This window comes from Macaca fascicularis, chromosome X, assembly GCF_037993035.2.
Source record: "Macaca fascicularis isolate 582-1 chromosome X, T2T-MFA8v1.1".
Lineage (NCBI taxonomy): Eukaryota > Metazoa > Chordata > Mammalia > Primates > Cercopithecidae > Macaca > Macaca fascicularis.
In genome coordinates this window covers 38,558,540-38,574,250 of record NC_088395.1, presented here as the reverse complement: position 1 = coordinate 38,574,250, position 15,711 = coordinate 38,558,540, and the positions used below count along the sequence as shown (strand labels likewise).

The 15,711-nt window shown below is 36.4% G+C and overlaps 1 protein-coding gene and 1 non-coding gene across 2 annotated transcripts in view; both read right to left on the bottom strand.

Annotated features, from left to right (window-relative positions):
• Nucleotides 1-15,711, bottom strand: part of TSPAN7 (tetraspanin 7) — a 118,674-nt gene that overhangs the window by 71,711 nt on the left and 31,252 nt on the right. The window lies entirely within an intron of this gene.
• LOC123571472 (U7 small nuclear RNA) lies at nt 2,739-2,800 on the bottom strand. The gene has a single exon (XR_006695630.1). It is a non-coding gene; the product is annotated as a U7 small nuclear RNA (small nuclear RNA).

Below are 15,711 nucleotides of genomic sequence, written 5' to 3'. Positions count from 1 at the left end.
TCTTTCGGACTTCAACTCAAAATTCAGATGCAGACAATTGAAAGCAACTGGGCACTGATTTGAGTAAGAGCATTATATTCCACTCACCTGACTAATAAACTGAAACAGCTGGCTATGTTACATGAACACCAATGGATTTATACTTTGACTTTTCTAAAATATCACTGGAAACGGCATCTTCAGAAAGAACAATTTTTCTCAGACTTAAATTGCCTCCACTTGAAGAAGACTGCTCCATTGTGAATAGGCTCACCTCTTAGAAGACTCAGTGAAGTGTTCTCAAGACATGGCCGCAGTACTTTTTCCTCAGATGTTTCTGATAAAGTATTGGCCATCGATAATGACTCTTCTCCCCAGATTAGAGCTTCTCAACCGTGGCTGCACACTGGAATCACCTGGGGAGCTTTAAAAACTACTGGTGCTTGGGTCCCACCTTCCAAGAATGATGTACTAGGTCAGGGATGTGGTCTGGGTTGAGTTTGGAAAGCTCCCCCAGGTGATTTTAATGCACAGTCAAAGGTAAGAACTATGGTCTATTAGAGAATAATAGTGACCAGTTTCCTCCTGTCAAAAATATAAGCTAACATTTCCTAAAAACCATCACTGCTGTAACCGTGTTTATGTTTATATATGCCATGCAGCACAGCTAAGTAATTAAGAGCACAGAATCTTGAGTTAGGCTACCTGGGTTTGACTGCTGGCTTTGCCACTCACTGGCTGAGTGATCCTGAACAACTTATATAACTGCTCTGTGCCTCAGTTTCCTTATCTGTGAAATGGGCTAATATGAGTACCCATAGCTCACAAAATGGTGGGTAATTAATTAGTTGATATTTATAGAATGCTGAAAACAATGGATATGACACAGAACATGCCTCAGTAATGTTTGTTGGATAAATTGTCAAGCCAGTTTCTGTCAAGAACCCCAAATAATACAGAATCACATACAACTTTCTTTGGAATGCCAATCACACATTTTTAGTACAAAAATCTCTCAGATTTTTTGTACTACCTCTTATTTTTATAATGGAACTTTATCCAGCTCTGGCCAAAGGGGCATTCTTGAGGGCCAAGAGGGAAATTTAACATAACCTAGCGACATTCTTTATTGCTGGGTCCAATCCTTTTTCCATCATTTCAGACATCCATGTCATTGTTAATAATCTGGTGTGAAATCTGAGCACTATATTTGCAGGAATTGGCAAGAACAGCTTTAGAATTCCAAGTTTTTTATTTTCAAATGAGTATGTAACTGTCTCACCTAGAAGATAAAGGAATATTTTTTTCCAAGAGTTCTCTGTAGCCTTGTAGGAGATAGAGGACCTTGGATTTTTCTTACTTTAATTACATATATATAATTATATAATTATATAAAATTATATAAATATATATAAATATATAATTATATAAAAATATATATATATGCTGTATGCCAAGCACCATGCACAGAAATTTATTGATTCAAAAAATATTTAAAACAGGAGATCAAAACTGAATGCAGTCCTGAACTGTGAAAACAGACACTTGGCTGCACAAGCTTTACAACTACACAGATAAATATGAAATAGTATTTGAGGAAAAATAGTTTCATACATGTAGCTCCTAAACACAGAGGAAGCCTGATGGTGAACATTTCAGAGTCTCTCTATCTTCCACTAATAATAGAACCGATTTCTTATCAAGGCAGTGCAAAAATGCTGCAGAAAGCTTGTGTGAAGAGAGACAGCTCCAAATCATATTCCGCAACACCACTTCAAATACATTCAGTTTGCTAATGCTTTCATTCAAAAACCAACACTTAAATTCTCTAATGTCATGAAATCGCTTCTTAAAAATAATGAAAGCTCATTTTGAAACATGCAGATTACTCATCAGACACTGCTGAGAGAGTGTGTAAACAGGCTCATTTCTACAGGGCAATTTGGTACTATGTATTAAAAGCATTTACAGTGTTTATCCTCTAACACGGATTTATCCTTAGGAAGTAATGAACACTCATGTGAAAAATGTACGTGCAAGCAAGGTCATCATCACACTGCTTAATAGCAAAAAAGAGCACTGATTACCTAGAGGGTGGTATATTCATACAACGGGGTCCTGTGGCATAGCAAAATATTGAGTGAAATGGGAAAATATCTGCGATAATGTTATCAGGAAAAGGTGGTTAAGTTATTTGGATAGCAGGACTCCATTTTTGTGGAAAATAAGGATATTAATCACTGAAAAAATGTATGGAATGATGCACAGCAAAATGTTAAAGGAAGTTATCTTTGATTAATGGGATTGTGGGAAATTTTCTTTCAGGCAGTAATTTTTAATTATTCAATTATGTATGGCTGGCACAATAAAATAGCTAAAATTTTCAAAATAAAATGTAATAAAGATATATATTATATAATACTATATATATAAAATGAGGAAGGGGAACAGACCACTTTTCAACTTTCCCACATTTTTCAAGAGTTGTCTAAAATAAGTTCAGTAATGGCACCAAGGAAAGTTAACACATAGTTCTTATCCACTAAGAAATGGCCAGAAAACAAAGGCAGCGGAACTGAACATTTTAAAACCAAATACTGTCCTCTGAAGTGAGGGCTACCCATATTGGATTGGAGTCAGCAGTCAAGTGTTTTAAAACCTTAGGTTCTCAAGACCCTAACTTTGGTATATGCTAACAGTTCAGTCTCACTTTTTTTTTCTTTCAAAAAAAAATATATTTTTTTTTTTGGCGGGGGGGGGGGTGCTTTCTGGTAAAAACCGGAAAGCCTGCTAGACAAATTCTAAAAGAGCTGTAACACTACTTTTTTTTTTTTTAATCTTTAAACAGCATCTCAAGAACTCTTCTGGAAGTGTGAATTGCCCAAAGGAAACAGATGTTTAAAGGAACTGAAAGCTTAAGTGTCCCCAATTTACTTCGACTTATTTCTTACAACACTCCCACCTCCCTCCCCTCTGCTTTATTTCTCCAGTTCCCCCATATTTCCTAAAGGCTGGGGTCCTTCCCTACCAGGGACCACGCTAAATCAGGAAAGATTCAAGGGAATCTAGGCTTTGGGGGTGCCCGGGAAACAGAAAGATAGCTTTGAAGCCATTCAATACTCATTTGGTAATCTTAATTCGAACTCAGAATTGGTTCTTCTCTTTCCCACCATTTTTTTTTTTTTTTTCCTCAAGGCTAAAACTAGACCAGAGAGCAGTCTTTTTGCACACACTAAACATAGCCATGTTTTGGTTTCTGCAGGATCAGGAAGAAGGTGAGTCCTGAAAATGGTTGGGCAAGTTCAATCGTCAGTGCTCACCTCTGGTCTCACACAGATGCCTCTGATGTCAGAATATGAAATCACAGACTTACAGAAAATTAGAGTTGAAAGTGGCTTTCTAAATATGATAGATGAATGCTACGAAAAGTGTGCCTACTGGTCTAGCAGCAGCAGTACTGCTTGGGTGCTTGTTAGAATTGCAGACGCTCCAGTCCCACCACAGGTTCACTCAATTAGCAGCTCTGAGTGTGGGGTCTGGGGTACCTGCATGTTTACTAGCTCTCCAGGTGCTTGAGGCTCACCTAAGTGAAAACTACTATTATAGAGTAAGAAGCTGAAGCACAGTGAGAGTATCATAGAGTGTCATTTGTCTTCACGAAACGAGAGAGAGGAAAAAAAAGCAGTGAGACATCTAAATAAAGCTACACTGTTTTTCTGTTTCAAGATCTGCAATGCTGTACCCGCAGGTCTCTGGATTATCTTTCATTCCTAGTTGTCTTTTCGTTTTTACATCACTTCCCTTGGAGAAAGTGTGGCAACCATTACAGAGCAGCCCAATGCAGTCTCTGGAGCATGAAGGAGCGTTTAATTCAAACTCTTTTTACAAATCACTAGATTAATGAAATTCATCATACATGCGAGTTCTGGGGTATCGACTGCATGCAAATCATATCTAACAAGCTAAGCGCAGACTTCTAAAGTAGTTCCCAGAAAATCAGAGCAGCAAATGCTAGAATAGGAACGTGACTATACATTAATGTAAAAGAAGAACTGGAGTCCCTTATCTTATTTTCTCAGGCTGTCCTTCTCCACATCCACACCATGACTCAGAGAGGAGCTCTGAAATGTAGGGAGTTCTAGTTCGCAAAAAAATTTACGTTTCCAAAAGATCATTTCTAAATCCTTTGTTTGAAAGCTGGACACATTTCCTCATTAAACAATGTTATAAGTGGTCTTAAATGTCCAATCAAAATAGATTTATAATAAAATTGGCATTATAAAAAATCTAATCATTTAAAAATACTTACACTGGAAAAAAAGTTCAAGCTCCAATTTATGTGCAACTTCACAAAGGGGGCCCCATTAGGTATGGGAGTCACAACAGTAGCTTCTGGTGATGCAGAAATGCTGGGGGTGGATGTCTGGTGTTGCATTCATCACTTCCAGGTTGTAAATCACCAATATTATGGACTTAGGATTCAGGATCTCAAGACGAAAGATCAATTTACTACATCAGCTACTATCCTAGAAAACTCTGACCTAATACCTTAAAGAAGGCTGTAGCTCTGGCTCGTCTGGGTACCAAGACCAAAGTCAACTGATGTCTTACCTTTCTTATCTTTTACATTTTCCAACTCTTTCACCCCCCCAAGTTGGGCTAGGTCCTGCCTCTTTGTAATTCTAGTCTCTACTTAATGTTACATAAAATATATCAATGTCTTAAGAATTTAATATCTTTCGAGGGAATTAGTCTAATTTCTAATCCCTTTTAAAATATTAAATTCATAAGACATTGATATATTTTTATGTAACATTAAAGAAACCCTACATCCCTTAACTGTTGCTCCCAAGTCGCCACATATCCTCCAGTCCTAGGCAAATACTAATTTACTTTCTGGCTCTACAGATTTGCTTATTCTGGATCATTTTATACAAATGGAATCATATAATATGTGATCTTTTGTGACTGGCTCATTCATGATATAGTATGAATCAGTACTTCATCCCTTTTAATTTCCAAATAATATTCCATTTTATGGATATATCACATTTTATTTATCCATTTATCAGTTGATGGACATTTGGGTTGTTTCCACTTTTAAGCTATTACGAATAATGTGCCCAAATGCCCACTTATACACAAGTGTTTGTCAGGAAATATGTTTTCGGCTCTATAGGGTATATACCTAGGAGTGAAATTACTGGATCACATGGTAACTCTATGTTTAACCACTTAGGGAAATGTCACAGTTTCCCAGAGTGTCTGCAGCATTTTACATTCCCACCAGCAATGTATTAGGGTTCCAACTTTTCCACATCCTTGCCAACACTTCTTTTTTATTATAGACATTCTAGTGAACATTAAGTGGTATTTCGTTGTAGTTTTGATTTGCATTTTCCTAGTGGTTAATATTATGCATTTTTCATGTGTTTATTGACCTTTTGTATACTTGCTTTAGAGAAATGTCTATTTAGATTCTTTGCCCATTTTTTAATTATTTGCCTTTTTAATATTGACTTGTAAGAATTCTTCATATATTGTTGATACAAGCCCCTTTTCAGATATATGATTTGCAAAAGTTTTTCCCATTCTGTGGGTTGTAACATCCACTTTTTTGCTTATCACACGGAATGTGTCTGTCTGAATAGTTCAGTAGTACAGCATATCCACTTATTCCCAAATACTCAGCTCAAGTGGTTGCAGTCACATACTAGCTGGCTTTCTCACTGCTTGGTCCCACCTAAGGATCTTGTCATTACTCTTCCCTCAGCCTGGAACACTTCTGGAGCACATGGCCTGTGCTCTCACTGCATTGATGCCTTGCTTCAATGTTACCACCTTTGAGAGGCCTTCCCTGCCCATTTTCTCTAAAATTGCAACTCCTCCCGCTCACCTCTCCATTCCCTTTTATATTATGTAAGTGCTTTTATATTATGTAAGTGCAAAGAAAATATATCAAGAATTGAGACTTGTCAGAAACTTTTGTTTGCCTTTCTTTGACTACTGGTTAAATTGAATGTTTTCTTGGATGTTTATTGGCAGCTATGTGCATATTTATATTTCTTCTTTGTAAATATACCATTCATGACCTTTGTTGATTTTTCTATTGGCATATTTGTCTTTCTTGTTAATTGTTAGGAATACTATGCCTTTGTCTATTATCAATAATTTTCCCAGCTTGTGTTTTCCTTGTTTATTCATGCTGTTTGCCATCTGAGAGTTCATTTTTGTGGAGACTAGTCTATTTATATTTATTCATTGCCTTTGATGCATTCTCTTTACAGGAATACACAAAAGTGATTAGGTATTATACTTAAAGCACTTATCATAACAATCCCTTTGTCAGACTGCCCTGTGATTTCTCATTCAGAAAGCACATACATCATACTACTGCAGAAACTTGGTTTTCCTTCACACTCAGCTCTCATACCTCATCACAGCAACTAGTAGTGTTACTTTCATTTTATTAAAAGCATTTAGCAACTGAAAGGTCCACTGTGGGAGATGACTACATTAACAACCCCAGTAAGTCACACTTCCCCATACCTAAGCCCTTGTGTAGTCTTCCCTCCCACAACGACACTGGGCTTGGTGATGTGACTTGTTTTAGCCAGTGAGACACAGGCCAATGTTATGCAGACAGTAGCATCAAGACTGCTTGTTCATTATCCCTGAGAACTTATCTGCTATGATGTGAAAAGCTTAGGCTGGTCTCCTGCAATATGGGAGAGAATGTAGTGTGCCACCCCAGCTAAGGTCCAAATGCACGAGTAAGCCTAGATGACACCATGTGGAACAGAAATGGGCCATCCCAGTTGAGCCTAGCCCATACTACCAACTTGCCTAATTGTGAACAAATAAATGATTGTCTTCAACTGTTAAGTTTGGGGATGGATTTTTATACAACAATAGCTAATCATTCCCTTACCAGTAGATGTATCTTATAATTCAGTACAATGAAGTGCTATGTGGCCAGTATATCTTCCAAAACATACACAAAAACATACAACATTTTTATGCTGGGTTAGAGGAAAAACATGGAGGATAAATATTTATGTCAATGGGGATAAATTAAATGGTAGATGGTTTATGCCCATTTCCATAATTACTGATTGTATTTATATTTATTTAATGTAAATTTTACAAGTTTTTAAATGGAAATTCTTTTAGTAAAACAGCCTTTAAGATCCATCTGTAGAGTATCTATTTCTGGGGCTTCTCCCACAACTATACTTACCCCATGGCAGGGACCACAGTCTTTACCATTGTGTTCTTAGAAATGACTCCCTTGACTCTTGTTTGAGCAGTTTTGTGTGATTATCTAAGTCCCAAAATAATATCACCCTATCTGTATGATATACCCTATATGATATGTACTTCCAGAAAGGGAAGTATCCCTGTGTACTAATTAACAACTGCATATTTTCACACCCAGTTTCCATGCCTGTTTCAGAATATCATGGTCTTCTATACTCTACCCTGTAGTATTGATCCCTGTGCTGAGGTATTCATGAGGGGAACCTTCTGCAAAAGAGACTTGGGAAGGGCAGACCAAATGTCTACTCAAGGGACTTCCCTGTGTGAAGGGAAATTTATAGAATTCAATCTGATGTGTATATAATGCTGGCTGATTCCTTGGATGATGGTGTTCATGAGGTCACAGTTTGGCTTAAACAGACAAGCTAACCTATTTCATGAAAACACCACCCCACCTTCTCAAAAAATCTTGTTCTAAAGCCACAGTTCATTCAGAGCCCTGGGTATGTGATTTTTAAAAGGAGGTGCTAATGTAATGTCCACTGCTATTAGAAAGAATATAGAGCAGCCTTACTGCTTATTGGAAGAAAAGAATATCACTTTTTGTTAGAAACTACCCAAATTCAATCAAGCAATAAGTCTATGACACTTGCTAGCTATGTAGGCAAGAGAAACAAGGCTCGGAAAAAAAAAAAAAAAAAAAAAAAAAAACATTGCTAAATTATACCCTCTCATCCCTCCTATTTATAGGTTGTCAAATTGTAAGATTCCACTCTTAGCTGGGCTGGACAGACGAGACAGAAACAGCGTAATATCTCTGGAAGTGACAAACAGCTGGCAGAGCTTATGTGCTTCCCTTGCTGATAGAAGAAACAGAACAAAGGGCCAAAGAAGTGAATGGCAGTCAGTAAGCCCAAAGTGAGATGCTTTTCACAAGCGGGCCTTCCATTTCTGTGCTTTACAAAAAAAGAATGCAGGGGGTTGGGGAGAAAAACAAGATCAAGGGAAACTTAAGACCCTTTGTATGTTTAGGCTTTCCAGCTGGGTACACAGCTCACCCAAATATCTATCCTCTCCTGCTGTTACTAAAAATATATGGAACAGCTCTTCCAGGAGGAAAACGGTCACATATCACCAAGGAGACAGGAAGATACTCATGATATGGTTTTTAAAATGACTTGAGAATCCAAGCAACCCTTGATTCCTCTCTCTGGACTCTGCCAAGAGGGTAACTAAAGTTTCTGCCTAAAAAGAGATTTTCTTCTCAGATAGAATTTTGTCTGTTCACATCTGATACTGGGAATCAGCTGAAATCTAAAGTGCCTTAAAACTAGTTCATTGTGAAGGCAGACATTCTGGCAGGAAAACTAGAAAATGCTGCCACCAAAATAAATGCACATTGTCTTGTACCAACTGCTACTAGAAAGAGATTTCAAGGATTCTAGCAGAAAAGAGAGGATTGACAAGAAATTGAGCATGGGAGTGCTATTGGGAGAAATGTAAAACAAAATCATTTTCAAATGAAGGGTATTTCTCACAAAATTGGAAGGCAAAGCTTTCTTTCTATGATATGCAACATGGAAGAAACAGGATGCATATTTTTCTCACAAGTCTTGCACAGTTGCTTTGCTTTGAATAGGGCCCTTTGCTTGCTTCCTGCTGCCAAGAAAATGTAGGGCAAGCTAACACAAGCACTGCAAAATGGGGGACTCCATTAAACCTGATTGCAATTCATCTCCACATCCCCAGTACTTGATTGACTCAAAAAAGGCTGGCTATTTGTGTGATGTTCCCATTATTTTCTCATTTTCGTAATGCCTATTGTCTTTGAATTCACTGTTAAATTCACCGTTAATATTACATTTTATATTTGGTCATTTTGTTCCCCTTCTTTCCCATACAAAATATGTACAATTCCTACACTTGTGCTTAATTCACATTCAGGAGAGGATAAAGGGGTGGAGGCTCCCCTAACATTTCCAAAGAAGATTTTTTTTTTAATAAGTGTGGAACTTGGGTGAAGATAATTAGATAAATCCTGTTAATCAAAATCCTTGATTCATGAGGACTCATCATGGCATTCTTGTGTTTATTATATTAATATGCACATACACACACGAACCCACTACCCAACACAGAGACTAGAACATGGATAATAACTTACATCTCCATATGTAGTGACCTCCATTTCCTTCCCCTCCCTCCCTCATCCCAGGATAGCCACTATAAAGAACCATGTGTTGTGTTGATCTTTGATATATTCCTGTCATGCAATCATGGGTGACTTACTTTAACTTAATAAGATTCATCCACAGTGTTGTGTATTGCAATAATTCGTTCATTTCTACTGCTGTATACCACTCAAAGTATGAATCAGGGAAAGCAGGAAGTAAAATTTAGAGTATGAATACTTTATTGCATTAATTTATTTTTCATTTGTTACTTCTTATGCAAACAAATGTTATACAAAGCATCATTTGTTTTAAAACAATTGACCATATAAAACAAGTTGCTACTGTTTTTATTGTACTTTATAACTAATTTCTTCACTTTCCTTTTTTCCTATTTTCCAGAATTGAATGTTCATTATGGGTTCTATACTGGGTTTTCTTAAAGATTAGTGATATTAGAACCGGTGCAGATTAGGGCTGCTGATCCAAGGTCAGTTTGTTATAACAGTTAAATTAGACTCACCCCCAAATTCTAATTTATTTAACATTTCTAGTGATCTCATGGCCAGAAACTCCTGTACAAGATATAAGGCACTACTGACACCAAGCTGAACAAAACCATTCCTTTTCCTCAAAGTTCTCACTGCCTAATGCAGGGGGGGAATGATAATTTTAAAAATCTACAATAATACAAAGGTAATTGCAGAGTCTTAGCCCAGGAATCAACTTCCTGGTAGAAGAAGAAGAAAAAAAAGGGTATACTAAACAGAGGGACATTATGCAAAGGCACAGAGGTGGGAGAGTTATCAAGTGGTCAGGGGTCTCCAAGCATAAAGGTAAGAAAATCAAGAGTTAAAAAACTTAGAGCACCTTGAACTTTGAATCAAAGCAACTTTATCCCAGGGAGCCACTTAGAGATTTCACACAGAGGAGGGATAGGATCAGATTTACTATACCACAAAATGGGTGGCACTGGAGAGTGGGCTGTGGGTAAGAACAGTTAGAATACTAGTCTAGGATCCAAGCAATACATGATGTGGACCTGGACTGAAGCAGCTGCATGGATCATGGATACAGGAGAGGAGGACACAGATTTCTGTGATATTTATGCAGCAAAGTTGACCAAAAAGAAGACACAGACTCAACAAAAAATGAGCTTAACATACAAATTAGTGGTCTAAAAGTAACTGCAGTACAATTGTTTCAAGTACCATGCCTAAAAGAATAAAAAGTTGCCCACAGGAAGAGAAAAGCTTCTCTGGCATATTGCTTTCATCCCAAGAAACCTTCCAAATACTGAAGCATGTTTTCATAAATTACCAGTTACTATTATTTGAAATCATACTCACAGAGTACAACCCCAAAATTTCTTATAACAAGCTAATCTTGTTATCATCCACAAAAGAGAAAATGTGATACCCAGTTAAAATCTTAGTCTAATTGTGTTTTAAACATATGGTTCATTCTCAATATTCACAGCACTATGTTTTATGAAGTCACCACAAAGACTGAATTAACAAATACTGAACCATTGCTCCTAGGGGAAAATATAGGAGTAAGTTCCTACAAGCCTCTGGTCACAACATTTTTGTTACCTAATCAATACATAACCTTGTTTTATGTGTGTTTGTTTAAAGACACTATATTTAACATATATTTTTGGTTCATTATCATTAACTCACAGCCAACACTGCTCTAACTCCTACCCAAAGGAAGCTTATGTAATACACAAATTTTCTCTGTAAGGCACATTGCAGGCTTCTTGTGCTTAGGAACACTGAACAGCTCTTCAGCACTATAGTTAAAGACCACCTTACACACCAAAATCAATAACATAAAGCACAAAAATCAGGAAAAACACAGCACTAAATAGATTACAAATAAATACTTTTTTATAGTAGGAGAGCTGAAATAAGAAGGTACAGTCCTGCCTTGTTTGACTTTAACAGGGAATGTGCATGTCAGGTGAATCAAATTTTTTCACTTCTCTGTGCATGTCTGTGAGTGACAGCAAAAGCATCAGAAGTACCGATTTGGGGGTTACAAATAGTAACAGATCTAGCAAGTTGGCAAATTTGCAAATATAGAATCCACCAATTATGAGAATTGACTATATTTCCAAGAGATCATGTCCTACCTTGAGGTCTCAAAAAGCACTTTCGTAGGTGGACAGAGAAAGTTAGTAACAATGCCAAAATTTTAGTTATGTTCTTTTCCAGAATGAGTTCAAAAGTGTCTCTTCGGACTTCATATCAAGATGACCCCTTTGTTCATCTTCCATGAGCCTGGAAAAAGCTCAGTTTTAAATCAGGTTTTAAATATAAGAAGACCAAGGCTTTGAAAAATTGAGAAGCAAGTTCTTATTTCAGAAAAAAAGAATGAAAAGGACCAGGAATGAATTCTAGATGACCTGATTCCTAAACGAATGTTCCATCTTCTGTGGTAGTGCTTCTCAAACTTTAGTGTGCCCATGAATCCCCTGGGAACTTGTGAATAATGTTCCTTCTGGTTCAGAAGGTCTGAGCTGAGACCTCAGGACTCTGCATTTCTAACTAGCACCCAGATGATGCTGATGCTGCACAGACTTTGGGTAGCAAGGGGGTAGATCACAAGCTCCCCCAAGAAATTTATCAGCCTCAATATGGACCTATGTCCAATAGATGATAATTATTTAGATTTTAAAAAGCACTTCAGTTTCAGGTTATATATTAGATACTAAAAAGTAAGTAAACTTTCAGAATATCAACAGTTCCACATGTAAAACAGTCTAGAATTGACAATGCCATTGATTTTACTGCCTAAGGCTATTAGTGTTGTATGGAAAATAAAGTAACTAGGATCTCAATACTGCTTTCCAAATAGGATCTCAGCTTTGGGAGTATTTTTCTCTTCTCTCAACTGACGATTAGCAGCATTAAGGAAGTAAAGAAAAAATCATCTGAAAGATACAGAATGCTTCATTTGCAAGCAACTGACACACAAGTGGGCAAAGTACCACTTGTCCATTTTAACATGCAGATAAGGGAATCTGTTATCTGCAGATAAAGGCATTTGCTTCTCATTGCCTCTATGCTCTTACCCCCAGATACACAGAATAAATCAAAGACGACTTTGTGAAATAAAGGCAGTAGAAGCACAGATCACACAACCTGTAATTTTGTAAGGAAATCTGGCACTAAAGAGCCAGCGAGAAGAGCAGTTTGATGCAAATGCCCCAGTGAAAATTTGATTTCCAAGATGTAATTCAGAGGAACATTAGTCTCCCACAAAGATTTGTAGAGCTACAAAAATAACCACGAACCAGACAAAAAGAAGACTGTGTTCACTACTACTATAGAGGGGCAGACAATTGTAGAGGACAGAGAGTAAGAAAGGCCTCTGGGACACTCAAAACTGATTCTTTCAGGCCACTGATTCCAGCTTGATAGTTTGTGTTTAATAATTTAAATTTAACAATTCAAAGTTCCATTTGAGACCAAAGATAGAGTTCTTCACCACCTGAGCAAGTCTGATTTTCCTTGCTACTTGAGGACTATTCATAGCTGTTTATTTTCCTTATACCAATTTTCTTTCAGTACACATGGTACCAGTTGCAGTTAAGAAGAAAAAATAACTGTCTCCATTTGACTGTTTCTCACTAATGTAACCTTGTTTTTGTTGTATTTTTAAAACTCACAACAAAAAGGCAAAATGCAGATAATTATACTTCAAATGAGGACATCACATCTTAGCTCAAGCTACGAATTGAGAACATTTCAGAACATATGTAATGAGTTATATGAAAATAAATGATTAAAGAAAGGGCAGAGATGATAGTAAAAATGTAATGCTCAAGGGATAAAAGTTAGATATTAGCAGGAGTGTGCTTGAAACAACAGACACATTGGAAAATGTCCTCATCTATATTCCTGTACAAATTTGTTTTTGCTTTGTTCAAAACAATAGGAGAAAAGAAATGCAAAGAAAAGCTGCTATTTTCTGATACACATCAGAAATTCTTCAAGCACATAGAGGGACAAAAAGAACTATTTGTCCCAGGAATCCCACTTTTAGGAATCTTCACTAAGAAAACACCCCCAATAAAAAAATACATAGGTACAAGATTATTCATTAAAAATAGTTTGCAATTACAAAATATTGGAAGCAACCTAAATGTCCATAAATAGAATGGTTAACTAAACTATGATACAGTTACATGACGGAGTACCAAGCTGCTATAAAAAAAGGAGGAGGAAGATTTCTATGAACTGATGTGAAAGGATTTACAGGATAAACTGTAAGAAGTAAAAAAGGCAAAGTACAGATTTTAAGTGTCCTCACCGCTACCAGCTCCATGCATGCACAAAATGGTAACTCTGGGTGATAATGGATATGTTAATTAATCTGACTATGGTAATCATTATACAATGCACACATATATGAAATCATCACATTGTTTGCCTTGAATATAGATAATTTTTACTTGCACAAAGACAAATTTTGTTGTATTTCTATAAATGTGTAAACATTCTTAAAAGGCAAAGTGCAAAAAAGTATCTGTAGTATGCTACCCTTCGTTTAAGAAAGAAAACTTTCATGTTTCTTCTCATTTGTGCAAAATAAATACATTAACAATAAACCAAAAACTAAAGATACTGGTTATCTAAGGCAATAGAGAAAGGGATGAAAAAGCGGGGGTATGGGAAGGGGTGCTAGGAATAAAAAGGGAATGACACTTCTGTGTATACTGTTTTGTATAGCCCTGACTCTGAGAAGCATCGTCATGTTTAATGTACTGAAAATATAAGTCACTAATAAAATCACCTAGTGTGTTTGGGGGACAAGGGGACAAAATGGAATATAAACACTAACAAAATAACCTAATTATATCACAAGTGAATAATGTAACCATACTGAAGAGAGTGCGGAAGAAAAGAACTAACCTTATTAACTGTGTAAAACAGCATCTTGACTGGCTACTGGCTACTGTATTTTAAGACAAAAACAAAAACCAAAACAAACCAAAAAACAAACAGAAAAACAATACCCAGAACTACTCTAGTTAGTAAATGTGTTTCTTATAAGGGTACAGGTTAGCAGTTCTGAAACTACTCCATGTCTAAGAGGATTAAAGAAATACAGAAGCATGTTTACATATATTGTAGATAATGAAAACCAGGTTTCTCACCATCAGAGAAAGAAGGCTATAATGAACCCTGTGGTATTATATTAGAATCAAAGGTTTCAGTATGAACTCATAGTTTTTATAGATGAATGAATAGATGGACAGATAAATAGACACACAGAAAAAGAGAAACTCAGAAAATGTTTTAGTTCATTTTGTGCTGCTATAGCAGAAAACCTGAGACTGCATAATTTATAAAAAACATAAATTTATTTTCTCACAGTTCTGGAGGCTGGGAAATCCAAGATCAAGGTAATGGCATCTGGCAAGGGCCTTCTTGCTGTGTCATCCCATGGCAAAGGGCAAAGAGAAAGCAAGAGAGAGCCAAAAGGAAGCAACACCCATCCTCTTGTAAGAAACCTACTTTTGAAATAACTAACCCATTCTTGCAATAACAGCATTAATCCATTCATGGGGGCAGAGCTCTCATAGCCTAATCACCTCTTAAGGGTCCCACCTCTTAATACTGTTATAATGGCAATTAAATTTCAACATGAGTTTGGGAGGGGACACACTTTTAAACCATAGCAGATAACTATAGACGTGTGTTTGCACAGTTATTACACTCACGTATATTTCCTAGCTGTTGCTAGGGTCAAGAAGCAACGACACTCCAGTAGCAACAAACATACCTAGCACCCAGACCCTAGTTTCTAAATACCATTCTTCCATAAAAGGAACCACAAAAGGGTGGGACAGAAAAAATATTTACAGAATTAATGGTCAGAATTTTCTAAATTTTATGCAAACAATAAGCCCACATATTCAAGAAGCTCAACAAACCCCAAGCAATACATGAACTATACCAAGATATATTATAACAAAATTGATAAAAATAATTAAGAAAAAAAATTAAAAACCACCAGAGGGAAAAAAAAGTTACATATGGAAGAACAAAGATAAGGATGACATACTTCTCATTAGAAACAATGTAAGCCAAAAAATCTAGAAGCAACATCTTTAAAATACAAAAATAAAAACAACTATCAACCTAGAATCTATACTAGCAAAGACAGCTTTCAAAAACAAAGGTAAAGATTTTTTCAGATATACAAAAGCTGAAAAAATTAATTATCAGTGTATCATAAAATATGTTAAAATAAGTTGTTCAAGAAGACAGAAAATGATATTAGATAT